The sequence below is a fragment of the Poecilia reticulata genome, chromosome 2 (genome assembly GCF_904066995.2).
Source record: "Poecilia reticulata chromosome 2, P_reticulata-male-v2, whole genome shotgun sequence".
NCBI lineage: Eukaryota > Metazoa > Chordata > Actinopteri > Cyprinodontiformes > Poeciliidae > Poecilia > Poecilia reticulata.
In genome coordinates, this window is record NC_088831.1 from 37244952 (window position 1) to 37264740 (window position 19789).

General features: G+C 38.6%; 1 protein-coding gene across 3 annotated transcripts in view; it reads left to right on the forward strand.

Moving 5' to 3' along the window:
• Positions 1-2158: 2158 nt before the first annotated feature.
• thsd7ba (thrombospondin, type I, domain containing 7Ba) overlaps positions 2159-19789 on the forward strand; it is a 203031-nt gene continuing 185400 nt past the window's right edge. For 2 of the 3 annotated variants that reach the window (XM_008403136.3, XM_081604543.1), the window contains exon 1: positions 2160-2803. The gene's annotated coding sequence lies outside the window, so the exon portion shown is untranslated. Of the gene's footprint in view, positions 2804-19789 lie in introns of all 3 variants that reach the window. The other variant, XM_081604542.1, reaches the window with a different exon arrangement.

Sequence of the window (19789 nt, forward strand, 5' to 3'; positions counted from 1 at the left end):
TGCAAATGGTGTAAAAATGACTATTCTGTTCTACTTCAGATAGGAGATGCCGTGAAGGAACTTTTTGGATCTATGAACTGTTCCTTTAATGCTGACGTATTTCCATTTCCACTAACCGCATGGAAAATACCAGAGACCATTTCTTTAGCAGGAGCTAAACCCGGGTCTCTGAGGAGCTGCGTGTTCAACAACGGACACGTTTCTCTTGGGATGTTACCTTGGAACTTGTGTAACAGAGTTTACACCTACTGCGAAACGACACCGGATTACATCAACTGCATCGCCTGCAGGGGTCAAAGGATGACTCCACACTGCAAAGTCGGGAAGGACAACCTAGACTGTGACAACTTGCTTCAGGAGAGGAGTTTCAACATCACGCATAAGACAAAGAGGAAACAGGAGACAACGCTGTGCAGTGCCATAGTGCCAGGAGACTATGGTTCCCGGGTGATGGCAGACTGGTACTTCTTGTGAGGAAATGGAGCTTAGCTGCCCGCTCCAAGCATGCAGTTATGCCAGAGGCCTCACTACGGACACTGGAGTTCCATGGGAAATTCAAGATCTGGACCGGAGGTGAAAAGTTCATGCAGAGCATGTTCCCAGGAGTTGGATTAGGAGAAGTTCAGGACCACGTTGACATCAACAGATATGGATTACTGCAACTCATCAACAGCGCACACCGGCTGGCAGACGGCTCCATGAGAGGGCTGACTGAACTGAGAAACATGGTTTTGCAAAATCGTGTTGTGCTTGACCTGCTCACAGCCTCTCAGGGAGGTGTTTGTAAAATCATTGGCCCAGCGTGCTGTACATTTGTTCCGGATGAAACAGGAGCTGGTGGTACTATTTCTGATGCTCTACATGGCCTGGAGGAACTTAAACATTGTGTAGACGGTGCTACGAAAGGATCACATCCTTTTGACTTTCTGTCTTGGTTCACGTCTGGGCCGTGGTGGACTTTGCTGTTGAAGATTGTTACACCAATTCTGACTGTGTTGATTCTTTTTGCCTGTTTACAACTTGCATCATGTCATGCCTTCGTAGCATGATGCTAAAGACATTTAACACAGCCATGATCAACTATCAGATGGTCAGGGTAATCTCTGACACCGATGAAGATTACATGTCTCTTCAGAGAGATGAAGATGAAAAAAAAAAAATGTATGACGATGTCCTGTAACTAATAAACAGATGGAATCAAATGTTTTATGACGCCTACACCGAAAATGTGAAAACAAGTGGTGCTAGTGATGAGACACCTGCATTTGGTTTATTTTGCTGTTTCTTTCTTTTGTTTTTGTTCATTTCATTTATTCATTATATTAATTTAGTCATTGTGTAACTTTTATGTTTAGACTAGGGAACAAAAAAAAAAAAAACATTCTTGCATTTATTGGTTCTATTTTATTTCTTTTCTTTTCTATGCTTGGCTTTTGAATAGGGTTTACACACATGGTAAAATGATAAAAAGGGGGAATGTTAGAGATTTTTTGGTATTATCATTTTGTTTCAGGTTAAAGTGTTCTCTTGTTTAAACTGTATGTGTGAACTGACCTGGAAGTCACAGCTGCCTGTTATCTTCATGTGAAACAGTTTGACCGAGATTTGAACCGGGCTCAGATCAGGGGCCAGATGTTAAATTGTTTTACGACCTTTGCTTTGTTTAGGTAAAATGTTTTACGACCTTTGCTGTTTTTCCTCTGCTGTCTATCTTGCCTATCCTCCCTCTTTGAAGTTTGAGAATAAAAGACAAGCTGTATCCAAAGAGAAGCAGAACGCTCTGTGAACAGCTCTGAGAAGCAGTTGACAGAGTCTTCTCCTTTTGCTTGCAGAAGTTTAGTCATAAATTCATATACGTTGTCTGTGGTTCTTTTATGTAGGTTCTAGGAAAATACCTATCACCTTACACCTAATAGGTGGTCAAAAGTTCATGGAACTTCAAAGTAAACAAATAAATAGAATAATTTGACATACTATTATCAAAGATAATTACATGACCTTTTGAAAAATCAATTTTCTCAAAACTCAATTTCATTATCATCTATAGTGGCAAAAAAAAAAGTTCTGCAAAGGTTAAAAATTCTCCACAGACATTTTCTTGGTTTGCAGTCTTTTGAAAAAGGCTGGAAATATCTTATAAAGCGAGACAAAATTGGAGGGGCAAGCAATTTTTAGCTGAAACACAACTACACTTTCTCCGACAATAGTGGAAAATGACAATGCACCTATAGAGGACCCCCACGGAGAAAAAAAAATGTCACCATGTCAAAAAGCTGAAAGAGGAAAGTGAAGACAAAGGATTGACTGAGTTTTCTTTTTGGACTGTGCAGAAGAAGAGATAATAATAATAAAAAAAACATGGTTGTGAGGTTGTGCATGCATTTGCATATGCATATGCTGTAGGAAATGAGGAGTGGGTGTGCTCTCTTGGAGACAGTGGGGATGGCTTATTAGGAAATCATACCTCTTAGCCAATGGTTTTAAAGAGGGAGGCAGATGTCATTTGACTGAGCTGAAACACCTCCCAGAGCCAGCACATCCCCTTCAGAGTGTCGGTGCGCTGTGTGAGAGCGCTGCTATCACTGCTCCCTCCACTCAGTCTGCGCTCCTCTCTTGTTGTCCACAGGCTCTCTCTTGCCGTCTCTCAGATTTTTCTCGCCTCATCTTTTTTTTTTTTTTCCCCCTTGCTGTCCACCTCCACCTCCACCCCTCCTGCTCCTCTTTTCTCCTTCTGTGATTCTGCCCCACAGGGAGAGAGATAGGATCTGTTACACGCCGCAGCTGTTACACATCAAGAGCTCAGGTAAGTCTCTCTTCTGTTGTTTGTTCACTTCAAACTGGGCGTCTGTAACACTGGAAAACAAACACAAGTAACCTTGATTGCTTGCTTTCCGTTGTGCACAAATTGATTTCTCCACATTTGTAGTTTCTCCTCGCTCAGTTGTTTTTTTTTTTTTTTTTCAGTGATGAATCTGAAGTGCAGCTCTGACTGTTTTAAAGCAGAGCAGTGGGTGCTAACTTGTTTCATACTGCTGCACTTATATCTGATTTTTATAAGCACTCTCATTTCTGCGAAGTTGATTCACTGGCAGCTAAGAAGAATTAGGCTTAAATTGCAAGGTTGTTATTGAGACATGCTTTGGAGGCTCTAGTCTTAACTAAAACAAAAGGAGACACTGTAGAATACTGTAATTTAGGAGAGATAGAGGTAAGCAGATGTGCTTTGTTTCTGTGGTCAAGGCTGGTGGCAGAAAGTAAGTGAAGAGTTGCACCATGAGCTTGAGTTCAAGTGTTCACACATCAGAAGGGGACAAGCGGACTGTCTATTGATCTGAAGATGGCATGCTCCCAGAAGTAAGCTGAGGGAAAATCCAGAGAGACTGATGGAAGATATTTATCTTGGCTCTCTCTCTTTCCCTCCTTCTCTCTCTCTCTACATGCAGCATATGTAACTCTGGAGAATTGTAAAAAGTGAGCATTTTTATAATTTGATTTTTAAGATAATTAAATTATCAGCACTTTGCATACTATTTACAGAAAATGATAAAAAACAAGCTGTTGCCATGGTGTCCATGGGACTCTGAACACATTTTTTCCGTTTACTGGTTCTCCTGTTTGGAGTTACTCCTCTGCTTCTTTACTTAGTGCTCAGAATTTGTTTATATTTCCATTTTTTTTCTTTTAATCCCCTGTGTTCACTTAGCTTGCTTTTATCCTCTGCCATGTTTATATAGCTTTACTCAGTTCACGCTCCCCCCTCAGCTGTAGCAGATTCGCTTAATTGGACTCATTGTGTTCAATCCTCCCAGAGTATGAGACGTCTCCATCAGTCACTCCTTGCTGGATTCTTCAGTTGTTATCTCCGTGTTTCTCTGCTCTTGGACCCTCGCATGTCCTTTGAATGACTTGGGTTTGTATTTCCTTTTGATAAATTAAACTTTTCCTGCTACAAAAGGGTCCTACACAACCCCAATATACAGCCACGTTTTTAAACTTTAAAAAACACAAAAATGTTTATTTTCAGACAACACCATGTAGTTTAAACTTCAAAATTCAGAAATCTGTACTTGTATAAGTAACCCTTTTTCAGTCGCTGCTCTCAGGATCTTGGCATATTCTCCTCCAGACTTTGACATTGTTGTTGGGTTCAGGTGAATAACCCATTCATTTTCACCATTAACGTTTACATCTCCGAACATTTTACAGTGCCTAGGGTAAATCTAAGGTACCAATGCAGATTATTTGTTAAACTGCTATTACATATTCATTACTCACTACAACCTTTCTATTTCTATTTCTTCCCTCATTTCTAGAAATTAGAGGTGAGCCTCATGACCAACTTATGCATCTCCTTTAACTGTTTAATAAACAAATAGGACAATGTAAATTCACAATTGCAATTCAACAGCAAGCACACGACTGTCACTTGGATCATGTCTCTTGGTGGCTTTGACTGCTTTACAGAGAAGCTTTGCAAGATGGCTTTTACTACGGTGATTGATGTTTAATTATTGCACAGTTGAAAGGTGGTCCAGGCTGATAAGTAATCTCTGAAGTTCATCTTTAGCTAATATTTTTCTCAAGGACCAATGCCCCACCGGCTGTGGTCTGTGTTGTAAGAATAATCATCACGCTGATGAATTTAAATGAAATCTGAAAATAGCTCTGAGCAAAAGTTGCGTTAGGTCTCATAAGTAATACAGCGGTGTGCTTATATTTCATTCATGACATAGTTTGCTGCACTCTCTTGGGCTGCGGAGAGAAATGAGAGAAATAGCTTTGTGATGTGAAAAGACACTGGTTGTTGAGGTGAGAGAACATCCAGACTCACTGCAGTGGAAACACTAACAGCAGGAGCTGAAACAGCACTTTAATGGTGAGGAGCCACACAGAAAACTTTCTCATTTTACCCGACAGGCGACAGTCCACAGAGTTGCGGGATTTATGTCACTTGGTGGGTGTTGCATCCCAGTCTGCACGCAGCTCTGAGAGTAACAAACAGTCACTGGACGCTGCAATGTCTTATTATTGATGCATTCTTTACTTTGAGCTGCAAAATAACATCAGCAGAGATAAGTGTTGCTTTCTCCATGCTTTGTGGCGTATGCATCGTCAGAGACGCTGTGCACAATGTCTCCATATAAGACGAAGCCTGATCTTATCCGTAGCAATAAAAGACGATGCTTTAGCGACTTGCCTGACAGGCTCTGTCATTAACCCACCACTCAGTCGGAGACCTGCAAAAATATCTGCAATTTCAGGAAATTAGAGCCCGAGAAATGGGAGACCTGGTGCCTTTTCAGTCCACCGAGGCTTCTGTGCTGACAGCTACACTCCGTCTTTTTTCTCTCCCTTCCCCTCCGCCCGGCTGTGAGCTGCCCCAGGTGTGACAGGCAGCCGGAGTAATGGGGGACGTTTGACAGATGCATATTTCCAGCCTTGAAAGGTTCGTATAAAGAAGATAGACGGCACGGATTCAGACCGAGGGTGGGACAAACTGTTGGGCTGTAAATCACCTCAATGAGTGTGCCACCTTCTCCTTCGATTGATCCGTCACGTGACTCCCGCGATCCCTCCAACGTGCTAATTGCAACCCAACCTGATTATTGATTGAAATATAAGGGGCATTATATTGGATGCCATGTTGTGCTCCATTCAGCAGCTGGTCAAGTTCTACCCAGCATGACCCGGGAAATATGAGTAATCACTACTAAGATTTCAGAAAATTAATATTTTTTTAATGAGAACAATGCCTTTTGTGGAATATGTATGCATCTTACTGTGTGTTAAAGTTATATTGGAAACTTATTGGTGTGATTAATCTTTTAAAAGGTTATCTGGGCACATAACCTCAAGCCAGAGCAAATGGATTACATTACAGTTTGTACAGTAGGGTGCAGTATTTCTTGGCAAATAGACTCTCTGCCAGACTGTTCAGGAAAAGACGGTAGACAGATGAACTTTTCAGTTTATTATAATCTCTTTTGCATCCATTTCTCATCTAAAATGTCTGCATGAATTTACAGCTTAAGTATTAAGGTGCTCAGATGTTTGTACATGAATAAAAGGGGCGTTCCTGTTCAGCAGGTGAAATGTTCTCAGCTTAGTTAAATGTAACTAAGCCACATGTACATTATGCTTCACTTTTGAGCATGTCGCTCTGCTTTTCTTAGAATAAAAGGATAATGTGACAGGATAACATCCTTTCACAACTTTTCAAAATTGGAAAACACGAGAACATGGCTGGTCCAGGAAGTTCTGAAAACAGATGTTTAATTCAACTTATTTGACCATATCTACATTTACAACACTAAATAAAAATTAAAAGCATGTACTTGTAGCTAATAAGACTGGATGGAGATATGTTTTTTTTTTCTTATTATGCATAGAGGAGGATGGTAACCGGTATTTTGGAGCTCTCAAAGGAGTATCTTAAGAATTTCATTTTTAAAGTTACGGATTGCGATCGCTTTGCCAATTAGTACCCACATTTTGTAGCAAACCATTGCTTCTCTTGAGTACTTTGATAGAAAACCGAGATAAATAAAATGCTCAAATTCCATTGATGATTTGTTTAACCTTATATTATCTTCTGCATATTTTTTTTATTTCACTTTTAGATAAATGTGGTTTTAATTTGGACAGTCATATCCTCTGTAATACAAGAGATTTGGATTTATGACAAAACCAAATTAACACTGTGTGACTTTCTGTAGGTAGATTTTAAGTACTAGTCTCAGAACCTAATTGGTTTTTGAAACATGTACAAAATGTCCCAGAGGTGGAGATGAACTGACATATGGTCGATGCTAACCGTCCTGTAGAGAACGGCTTGTTTTCTTACTGAACAAAGACTACTGTACAACAAGACCACAACCACAATATCGAGAAACACTGAGAGAGGGGTAACAATGTGCTGCACCCTTCAATTACTCGTTTAGTCATGTCTGTTATAAAGTGTTGCTAGGATTTTACAAAATAATTTGGTAACACTATTTGAAGGGGTGTGCATAAGACTGACATGGCACTGTCATAAACATGACGTAATATCTGCCATGAACATAAAGAAGTCTTTATGAATGTTTATGACAGTTGTCATGAAGTGTCATTTGGTAAATAATGACACTTTTAATGCAAAGTTGCTCTAAAAGTTGCATTGAAAGTCCATTAAAAGTGCCAACTTTGCATTAAAAGTGTCATTTTTTACCGAATGACACTTCATGACAACTGTCATAAACATTCAGAAAGACTTCTTTATGTTCATGACAGATGTTATGTCATGTTTATGACAGTGCCATGTCAGTCTTATGCACACCCCTTCAAATAAAGTGTTACCAATAATTCTAACTTGAAGTAGAAAGTCATTTCCTAAACTTTGTTTTCAATTCTGTTATTGCAGTGTGTGCAAAAAAAGGGTAGCTTTTCAGATTTGACAAGCTTAACAAGTGATTTATGAAACTCCATTAACTTACAACTAAAATAGGTAGAATAAGATATGACATAAAAAGTAGTAATAATGTAACAATGAGAAAATTAGACTTTTAGCACTATGATAAACTCATTTTTAGCTTACATGGATTTTATTTTGCCTTTGGCATTCAGCAGCAGTATCACAATATTTGCAGTCTAATTTATGCAGTATCACTGGATCAATCATCAGCAGATTATCCGATTACAACCTTTTCTGGAGTCAACCTTTGCATTATTGAAATGAGATAAGTTTTTGTAGGTATTTCAAAGAACACTCGATCTTTAGATTTTAGTGACAGTTTGTGTGATTTGAAAGCTGTTGCTGTCTGATTCGCCAGGTGTTGTTGGCTGCAAATAAAGTTTCTAACCACCTCCTTTGTTTACACATCTTATATGTTAAATGACAGAAAAGAAATGACTAAGGGATAAATGCTGATTCTTTGCACGTTTAATTGTAGGAGCTTTTATATTTTTATTCTGACCGAATCCTCTGAAAGTACAAAACAAATAGGAAGCTATTTGTCAATGACATTTCTCTTCCAAAATGATGAGATGCAAATGATAAGCAAAGCATTCCTTATGGTAAATATGTTTGTCAAGGCATAATAAATGGCTCAAAACACATCTCGGCAAATTAAATGTCAAACAATTTCTCTTATAAATGTCTATGATGTGTTTGTCAGGTTGTCCGATTTCGTATGGCTGACTAATGTATGTGCAAACGACAGATTAAGTTGAAACACTTCTTGCATTTTTGTGAAGCTAGATGGTTTTGAAGCTCAGTTTCTTGTGCTTCTTAATTCTTACTTATAAGCTTCCTTGGTCCAAATTATATGCCAGACGATGTAATTATTGGGCTCTTTGTCCAGTGAGTACAGCTGAGACAAAAATAAAATGTGCTTAGATATAAAAATGGGATGTTATGGTTCTCGTTTATGTTTTTATTAAGATTTTGGATTAATATTCCACATCTCTTCAACACATCAAATTTCAAACTCATTTTTAGCTTTTGAACTTGAATTTCTAGCTCAAAAGCTAAAACCTTGTATTCACATCAATGGTAAAACAGTTCGTGGGAAGGGAACTGGAATCCTGCTGGATGGGCTCATGGTGCTGGTAGATAACCTTTCTTGCAGATGATGAAATTTTTGCAAATGATGAAAAATTTAGGAAAAAAAAGTCCCTCAACAGTTAACCTTTTCCTAGCAAACGATCTGGATGGTGTGCTTAATGGTCTGGACACTGGGGCATTGGGACAATGGAGCTTCTTCTCAATAATATGACATGTATAATGTATATCGTAAGGATTATTCCACTACATTCTTTGTCTAAATCTTTTAAGATTGCATCTTAAACTACTTCCAAACTGGCATCATCCCAGAATAAGCACCACACATATTTTCATTAAAAAAGGTTCAAATAACAAATGAAGACTGTTACCTTCAGGAATACAATTTCCCTCCAGTTAGACTTTTCTTTCTATAAAAATAGCTTTGGAAACAATGAAAGGTTACACCTGGAACTGAACCAAGGAATGTTTTCATGTTTCATTTCCACTGAGGAAAGATCCTCTCATTACATGGGAATCACACTGCGTAAATACACTGCCTAGAAAGACCCTGAATTACATCACAGCTTTAATATTCAGCTCATCCATCCTGCCTAACATGGTTTAGGATTAGTGAAATGTTCAGTATAATAGTGCTGGAATAAATCTGTTAATTTTATTAGCAACAGCTCTTTTGATTTTCACATCTATTTGCCCTTGCGGTATTAAAATTTGAGTGAACATCAAGTCCCGCCACACAAATTTTAATGACTGTGGAGCTTAGCACACTAATAATAGTCATCAATGAAAATGCGGTTTTGTTTCAGGCTGAAATCTACTTTAAAAGTCAGCTCGCCAAGTGATTAACCATGATAGCAGCGACCTGGGATTGCTTGATCTCATTACCTCTACTTGACACAGGGCAGTAAAACATCCAGCTGACAGCTGAAGGAGGTCAATATTCTCTATAGGGAGCTTCAGTCATGCCCTTTTTAAAGGATTTTTGCTATACTGTTAATTTATCAACAGTACAGTTTGCCAAATTGTTAATTTATTTGCGTTCCTAACAGTTTTGAATGTTTTTCTGTGCCTGCTAGTAGACTGGGAGGGTAATAATAAAGATTTGTGACAGAATATGTTTGTACGATGTTTACCTTTTAAGGATCTGAATGAAATACAATATTAGCAGTTGACCAGACATGTAGTGTACAATTCTGCTCTGAAGAAAACATTATTTAAAACAGATTTATAGATCATCTATTCAATTTATTTCCCCCCCAAAAAACATCTTCTTGGACCAAGACTAGCTCAAATTGAGACAATTATGAAAAATGATGTAAAATATTGTTGAAATTGCCTTTTGTCTTGCTCCTGTGGACTCTTATATCAAAACTTTTATGATATAAAAGTTTTGTGTTTTTATATCATATTTTCTTACGCTTTTTTTGTCAAAAATATTAATAATTAAATCCTATATTATTAAAATGTGTGATAATCACAAATGAATGTTATTTTAGCAGCAGCAGTACTCGTTCTTGTCCTTTGTTCTGTTTCAGATGAAAGCATAAATACGATTAATTTAATCAAGAGACAACAAAGAACAGTCCACAGACCTGCTGAAGTAGTTTCCACCTTCCGCTGAGCTGAATCCACTTAGAGAAATGTTCCTCTCTTAGCGTGGCATTATCATCGACATGGTCTGTGGCCATGATTTCACGCTCCCATATCCCGCTTTACGTGGGGCTAATGGAGAACAGGATGGAAGCAGTTATTTGGGGAGGAGAATCATAATGCTGAGCTGGGCTATTGCCGCTCCACATTGCAACTCAGAACACAAAACACTTTTTTTCTTTTTTTTTTTCTAAAGTCTATTAAATTTGCTGACCCCAACACCCCACCAGTTTTCAATTACATTAGCCCCTACCCCACACCCCACTTGGAATACAAATGCAAGAGCTTGAGCAGGGCTTATCTTGAGGGTCTCTGTCAAGTAGCTAGCTTATTTGTCCATTGCTCTTTCCGACTCGCCACACAGGTTGTTCTTTGAGGGCTATCCAGCTGTCAGGCAGCTGAAGGAGGCTGTCACAGAACCTGGTCAACCTCTTGATCGCCCACTGGCCTTTTAGCTCGGATCCCCTGCCTCCATCACCCCTATTAACTTCGGATCACTGGCTGTATTCTCCCAATCATCCTTGCACATAATGGAATTAGTGCTGCAATACAATTCCCTCCTAATGGCCAAATGTGTGTGTTTTTGTTCACCTGCCGAACAGACCCTCTGTCTCAGTTGGCATTTCTTTGGTATTCTCCTGGTGTGTTTGAAGTGTCAGCAGTAATTACGTCTAATAAGAGAAAGGAAAGGAGTTGCTCACCTGAAGCGAACAACATTATCTATAGCGAGAACGTGTTACTGCCATCATGCTGATGGAAACGTACATTTGCAGTCAGTAAAATCTGATGCACTGCCACTTTGATTTTTCAGGGTTGGCAGCAGCGTTGAAATTCAAGCTCTTGTTTGTGTCTATTGGATTTAGAAACAGAATACATCACACATAAAGGGATGTCACAAGTATTGACTGGTAGGTGAAAATGTTTGTGGCTCAGGACTTAGTGATGTGTAGGTGAGAGGTCAGAGCGATGGCAGCCATCTTCAAGGAAAGACATCCAAACTATTTTAGGAAATGTCAAAAATAAATCTTAATGGATTCATAGAACATGCTGTTAATATTTTAGCATTATGTGTAACGGCTTTCACATTATGTGGTGAGCCAGAAGGGTTTAGATATGTGTTTGCCACACAGTTAGGCTTCCTGTTGCCTTTTTTTTTGCAGACCATCAACTATGAAGTCAATGGAATGCCCAATTCAAGCATGCGAGAGGCGTAAATATGTGTAACAATAGGCAGCATAATCTTTTAATGGTTAGCACAGTCGGCTTACAGCAGGAAGGTCCTGAGTTCAAACTGGGCACAGTTTGAACTCAGCACCCAAAATAGCTGCTTTGACAAGCAGCTATTTCGGGTGCATCTATCATCAACTCTTCTGCAACCCTGTACATATGAAAAATACATAAATGAGTTGACAATCTGCTATCAGAAACCAGGAACAGTTTAGAAACTGTACTGTATTGGTCAAGGGGAAAAAAAACTATAGCAGCATTGGTCCAAACTACATATATACCGTATTTTCCGCACTATAAGGCGCACCTTCAATGAATGGCCTATTTTAAAACTTTTTTCATGTATAAGGCGCATAGAATAGACACTACTGTTAGGGTTGCCACCCGTCCCGTATTGAACTTATACGGGACATGATTTGTTCCTACTCTACAAATGTGGATGTGTAATAATAAAGAAGTGGTCCCCGAGTGCTTTATATAGTAGCTGCCCCAGTCATTGTTTCACTCACGGTGTTGGTGTTGCGATATTGTGCCCAACTGCTTTCTGGGTAACACAGACCAGCCGCCGCAGTCTCTGTCTCTCTTCCCCCGCCCCTCTGCCCCCCCTGGCTTTAAATGTATTATCAAACTTTATTAACAAACCAGCATTCTGACAACTATCCCAGCATGCACCACGCACTTCTTCTTCTACGGGGGAAAATAAAGTCGGCGGCTGCTTACTGTAGTTGCTAGACCTGTTGTGGCTCAATATTGGTCCATATATAAGGCGCACTGGATTATAAGGCGCACTGTCGGCTTTTGAGGAAATTGAAGGTTTTTAGGTGCGCCTTATAGTGCGGAAAATACGGTACATGCTTTATAAGAGGTCCAATACACTGATGTTGCAATGGAACCCATATTCACCAAAAACATTCAAATGGGAGAAAACATTGGTTCAGGACATTGCAAATTGAGGACGAACCAGCTGGTTGGACAAAATGCGTGTGGGTGTTTTTATTTTCCCCCATAAATAAAGTGTCTCAACACTGATGTGCATCTGCCCTGATGGCCAGTTTGGTAATGAAACGTCAGACTGGGTTAGATTTTGTCCACTGAGGACAATTTGAAAAACAGAAAGAAAGAGGATCAGGTTAAATTAGCCAACGAGCCAAAAAGAAAAACAGAAAGAGACGAGTGGGGCTGAAAAACTTGGGAAGAAAAACCAACACTATACCAAGCAGCATTTTACCTACAAGGCTCTAATATCCCATTCCAGACTTGGCACACATATAGTGTGACTGTATTTTTGGATGTGTTCAGGGTACACACAACATGTAAGGAAACCTATCAGCAATGCTACACCATGGGTGCATAAATACCTGCTTGATAAATTAAAATAAATCCTCAGGTTGATGCTGAAGGACAGGAGAAGGAGAGTGGAGAAGGAACCACAAGGAAAAGTACAGATGCAGAAATCAGGATTGGTTGGCATTACATCTTTCAATAATATTATATTAACCTCTTAAGATCAAAGGATTGTGGTTCAAACCTCGGCTTTATGACACCTGAAAACAATCCAAAAAATTTATTTCCCTTCAAGAAGAAATAGGTCGGTATCATTGGGGGTTGGCATGGCATGGCTGGAGGGTGGGGAGTGAAAACAATATTAGATTAGAACAGTTTTCTATTGCTTATTTAAATATATAGGCAGTACTTTCTTTTAACTTTTAAATATTGGAAACAAGGCTGTTGGCAGAATACAGCAATTTTTTGCTGTAATACACAAATCTCACTGAACAGATAAAGATTGAATTGCTAGTTTCTGTGTGGTGTGTCACCAATCAAAGCCAGTCAGACAAGGAAAATTACCATCCCATTACCAAACCTTGTGTTGGTGCATCTTTTTATAAACAGACTGAAGAGATGACATTTTAAACAGACTTTCAAGTCTTTTTTTATGGAAATCTCAATGTGAATTCCCCTAGAAATGTAGATTCTTACCTTAACCTCAACATTTCCAAAAGGCTGACAACGTTTCCAAATCCTGTTTGCTTTATGATCAAGTGGGAAAAAAGAAATAAGGAATAACAGACTGATACCGCCTTTCATCTTTCATGCAATCTGATGATCTCTTGTTCTCTCTTTTAAAGTAGTTTCATTTGAATATCTTCTTTCACATTTCCTATTTTCTCTGCTTTATTTTCTAATACCTTTGCTAATGGTTTTTATTCCACCCATAGCAACAACTTTTTCATCAAAATGTGTGAGTATTTAATGTTCTTTAGTCAAGGCTAGTAAAGAGGAAAATTATCTGACTGGTCACCATCTCCTGTGAAGATCACATCAAGGTGTGCTATCTTTCAATCTATTTACCATTTTCTAGAGTTCCCTCCCTCCAGCCAAATCTGAGAAATCCAGACGTTTCAGTCTCGCAAAGCATGACATTTTCACATGGAAGATGTGCAGGAATGTCGAATTTTGCACCGAAAGGAGCATGCTGATGGCGTTAAGCAAGAGGGTTAATGTTTTATTTATTTTTTTAAAGCTACTGTGGATGTAAGGTTTCTGTTCTAATTAATCATTCAGTTAAACACAATCCACATTTCTGATATGCAACTAAGTGTATGCACAACCACACACTTACATATACTAAATTCAATTAACAACCCTTACATTTTCTGACTATGGAAACACCTTTTTATTTAGCACAAGGTGATAATCAGAAAATGGTTTTGGAAAAATGTAAAGTGACAGTAAAGTTATAAAGGCTCTTATACAAGTAAAATATGGCAATCTGTTCGTTCCCCTCTCTCCATTAACCCTGTCTTTGTCTGTAACTGGGCTTAAAAGCAGCAACTCCCAACTCCAAGTTCGTCAACTTTGATCCTCCAGGATGGAAAAAGACTCCTGTAGACGTTGAAACGTCTTCAGGAAAAACTGAGCGAAAGTCTGGTTGCCTTCGATTTAAACCTGTTGTAACCTTATGTGAATATGAAAGCATGTCCTAATTTTTTCTAACAATCCTTCATTTTAAAAAGTGCAGAATAGAAGCTTACAAATTAATTAAAACCCTAAAAATATTAATTCACTTAATGATTAATTTTAGCTGTCCTTTTTCTATGGTGAAAGGGTCACACAACATGTAACTTCAATGATTTTTTAAAAAAAAGAACAGTTGGAATACACCACTACCATTGGCAGTGAAAGAGACTCTCAGGAGGAGTAGCAAATGTTTGGCATTTGGTTCAGTGTTCTCTAATTTAAGCCTTCCAAAACAACTTTTAAATTATTCCATCTGAAAACCAAGTCTTTTGCACGTTTCAGTCATCCAGTGACACATCTGAAATTGGTCAGGATCTTTAAGAAAAACTCAGCAATCACCCAGATTCAAGCAGATCATAAACTGAATATGCTAAAACTTCAGGAACACAGCGCTAATCATAAACATAGACTGAGAGGGAGTAAACTGCCAAAGAAAAACTACTAAAAATTTATGTTTTATGGTCAGATGGCACAGTTAATGAGCTACCGCCATCCAATTGTAGATAGGAAGGTGACATAGCAGAATGATGTGGAGAAACAAAAGAAAAACACAAATCAGGTGGTGAGGAAATGTATAGAACAGGCTTCAGGGAGAAAACCTGGAACAAACAGGAAGATCTGACAAAGGAAAGACTGAGAGGGAGTAAAATAAAGTGGGGTAGTGATCACTGGCATGTGACTAACACACACATGTATATGGTGTGAGAGAGAGAGACTATTCAGGGTGGCAATGTCTACTTTAAATGCTTTGAAGTCTTGTAAAATCCTAATTTTCTGGTTTAGTAATTTTGATATTTAAACAATATAAAATCCTCTTTAATCTGCTGGCGAAACTGATGAGAAACTACTGATTTCCTTAGAAGGCAAAAACGGTGAAGACTGAGAATTTTATAGTTCTTAAGCAAAGTATTTGCCACCTGACTGACAAACAAAATTAAAACACGCAGAACGTGGTGGTCGAGCTCGTTGTTTAGCGTGCTGTGAAATACTCAGACTCTCATAAAATGCTAATAAATCAGTTATTGTGACATTTCTGTCAAAGTAGAAATCAGGTCTTGCTTTGAAGACACTGAAATCAGGCCTCCTGAGAGCCCTCGTATAGAGAGTTCACTCCCTCCCATCCTTTGAAGAGCATGATGCTTTTATTTAGTACCACTTTCTGTTTATTGCTGTTTTGGCCCTGTAAGGATGTGCGGATGAGCTGCCTTAAGGATCAATGTTTATCGATCACTTTTCACCCTCGTGCCTCGACACCCAGAGAGTAAGAATGAATCTTTTTTTGTGATGGCCTTTTGCTCTCCACAGTGGGTGAGGGTTTTCAAAGGCTGCCCGCTGATGTGACTCACGTTTTACAGGAGTGCAGCCTGTGATACTTCATTACTGCGCTGCCCTCGAACCAGAAACAGCAGCTGATGAGATGGATGTTCTCTATCCTCGCCTTTAGAGCCACTGAAGATACAGTTTTTTCTTCTCTTCCGCATTTAATTAGGACAGGCTGAGTTTCTCTAAACAAACAATGGGATAATGAGTGGCGCTGGCGGGTTCTGTTATGATGGCTGCCTCCTGGCCAAGCACCAGGGCCTTGAAGTAGGAATCACTCCTTAAGCAAAATGTAGTACAGCTAACAGTGCCAGGTCCTGTTTCAGCAAACTGGTTATGGATATTAACTTATAGATGTGTAGGTACTTTGTGTTGCATGCTCCTTCAATTGTTAAACACTTCCCCAAGACTCTTTGCATTATTCAAATGTTGCCAAAGAAAAATAAAAAATAAGGTCTGGCAATGCACCACTCCCATGTTAATGAATTTGACCAATTATTTTATACTTTTGATTTAAGAAACGGCTGAAAGTTTTATTGTTACCTGTTGGACATTTGTCCTTTTAATTTCATCACAGATAAACACAAAAAACGCAAACATTTTTGACTTATTTTTTATTTGTTTTTGCTTGAGACACCATTTTGCAGCTGTTCTTAGAGAATAATTATGTTCTATTGTATGCCAGTCAGTGAATGTATCTTTTTTTAAACAAAACAGCCCATATCAAAGAATTATTTAACTTCATATGAAGCCATATCCTAATTTATATTGTCAGCAATCTGCAGACTGTCATAGCCAACCTCTGTAACTCATATAGAGATGTGAGGATCAGATATGGAGCCCTGTGGATTCTTCCTCAAATAACTGTGTACTCCCTGGAGCAAGTCTTTTCAAAGGTTCATAAATCCTTTATTTTTTTGATGCAATATTTAGATAACTGACAGACATTTGAAAACTAAACTGTTCTGGGCTCCGGAAGATTCAGTACATATAAGTCTGTCTGTAGCACACAGAAGAAAACCTTTTCAAACAGGGTTCAGCACTGCCCCTTTGGATAGAGCGCCTTGCAAAAAGGGACTTTCTGCCGTTTTATGTCGCAGTGTATTTTATTTGGATTTTTGTGGCAGAAAAACAACAACAAAGCAATTCACATTTATGGACTAAACGGAAGGGGATACACAGTTTCCGAAGACTGACAAATGAAATCTACAGTGTGCTGGATATTCGTTTACAGCCTCCCTGAGTCAATACCCATTTATGGTACCATCGCAGCTGCAGGTTTTTTGGGGTATTTTTCTGCCAGCTCTGCACGTATAAAGACAGACATTTTTCCCATTTTTCTTTGCAAAACTACTCCAACTCAGTCAGGTTGGAGTCAAGTGAAGCGATTTTGTCGTCTCCGATGTGAAGTTACCTATTACACAAAGAAATCCCTGTTATTTAAGTAAGATTGGAGATCATCTGTGATAATAGATTTATAAGCCTCTCTACAAATCCTGAACTGGTTACATCTGGGCTTTTTTTTACCAGATCAATCTGACCCAAGGAGCCACAACTCCAGAGTAAATGGAGTTGCACTCCATGGGTTCAGTGTGTGCCCATTAAATTAATGGCTGAAAGATCAACTCAGGATGATTTTATGTTCTTCATAGGGCCGGGCAGTAAACCATTAATTTGACTCAGTTGTGTTGAACCGTTTGAACATCTTAACCATGAAGACGTCTTATCCTCAAGGCTGGGGAAGGACAACCCTGACTGAAGCATTTATTTTAAAGCTTAAACCAAACCAACTTTATTTATAAAACACTTTAAAACAACCACAGCTGATACATGAAAACACAACATAATAATTAAAAACCAACTCTTACAGTTTAAAAACAAACATACAATTTAAAACAAGATCCCGCTGGAGCTGAAAGCCAAGTAAAATAGATGCCATCACTTGAAATGTTATCTTCAAACCCACCTGGTTTGTCATTTGGTTCACACAGTATTTTTGTCTTATCGGTTGATTATTCTTTGATCGATTATGATTATTTTGAATGCAACAAGTGTAGCAAGTGTAGAGATAATACGAGGGGCATCAATCAGGAAGCTGATTATGCTGTAGGAACAGCGAAAGGAGGGCTTCTCAGCTGTCGATTTCCTGATGAAGAACAGTTTGTGTTCATGAGTACAAACCATGTGCTTAAATTTCACAACTGACCGTCTCCCATACTACCTGAGAAGTTATCAGAAGTGGTCAATATTTTGATTTTACTCCAGTCATTGTGTCACTAATTAATCATGTTTGGGTGATAAATAAGGCCTTTACTGTTACGTAACAGTAATTGATCTTCATGTTTCAGCAGGGCTCGTCCTGTCCGGCTCTACCCAAAGAGCCACTCGACCTGTGAAGTTGTGAGATGTCAAAGACCTAATGGTGGATCGTTTGTTTTATTGTCCACGCTGCAAACCAACATTAATCTGAATCTAACCACCTTTACAAATGATTGCTGCTGATTTCATCACCCGCTGAAGCAGCAGTAAGTTGGAATTTAGCCAAATGATTACCATGTGCATGACGGCAACCGTCTCCAGTACAGAAGCAGCAGGGACTCTAGCTGCTGGAAGGGTGACCCTTTACTTTTATGTGAACGTGCTTATTCTGTCTCAGAAGAAGTTTTTATTTCAAGTGCGTATGGAGTTGCTCTTTCAGCCCCTGAAGTATTCTTAGAGGACTAAAGTTGTCATGGTTATGTGTCAGCCTACTGCTCCCTCAAGCCACAGCCACCTCCACTGCTGCAATCACTGTGATTTCACTCACCTCTGATCTGCTCCATCATCAGAGGAGAGGAGCAAAAGTGGCGAGTTGACTCCACCTCTGGAGTTAAAGTCAACTTGGTACTTTTAAAATGTTGTAGTGCCTTGTTTTGCCAGTAGGTGAGATCAAAATTTCAAAGACTATCCAGAGCCAAAGCAGATATTCAGACAAATATTCCCAACTAACTGTAGTTTTGCTTTGTAGACTGTTCATAATTTCTCTCTCAGTCCAAAACCTCTTCAATAGGTTCAGCTTACCTTTGAATTTTAATAGAAAGAGGCAAGTCACAGTAAGTAAAACCATAACACACATAATTGTTTTTAACAATATTTGGCTGCTGTGCAACAGTGATCAATGTTTGTCTTATCTAACTGTTAGTAATTGTTATTACTATTTTATTATTCCTAAAATTATTAATACATATTGACGGTTAACACTGCACCACACACACACACCAGAACAAGCACAAACAACTTCTGTTTGGAGGGATGATAATTTATTAACGAAACTTTACAGCCACAATATCAAGAAAATAACCCCTTTACAAGGAGCTAGTAATAAAACAGCAGAACCAGTTTGAAGTCTTAGTCCAATTATTCAATCTCTGCTCTTGGATGCATTTATTTCAACATATGGCAAAAGTAACAGCAAAACGGGGAAAAAAAGAGAAAAGAATAATCGGTAACACTTTAGTTAAAGGGGTGTGAATAAGACTGACATGACACTCATAAACATGACATAACATCTGTGATGAACATGAATAAGCCTTCATGAATATTTGACTGTTGTCATAAAGCGTCATTCGGTAAATAATGACACTTTTGTGTCATTGTTATGACAACTTGACATTAACCAAGAAATCATTACTGTTTAAACTTTACCTTTAATAACATAAAGTTACCTAATTTTAAAAGTGCAATCAGTAATACTTTTATAACAAATTTATATCAGTCATGATTTTTTGGTTAATGTCAAGTTGTCATAACAAAGACAATTTGAATAATGTCAACTTTGTATAATTTACCGAATGACGCTTTATGACAACAGTCATAAATATTCATGAAGGCTTATTCATGTTCATCACAGATGTTATATCATGTTTATGAGTGTCATGTCAGTCTTATTCACCCCCCTTCAAATAAAGTGTTACCGAATAATCACACAATATTAAATCATCAACTCTTCAGAAAGCAGCGGGAAACCAACACACAAAACCAACATGTGATGCG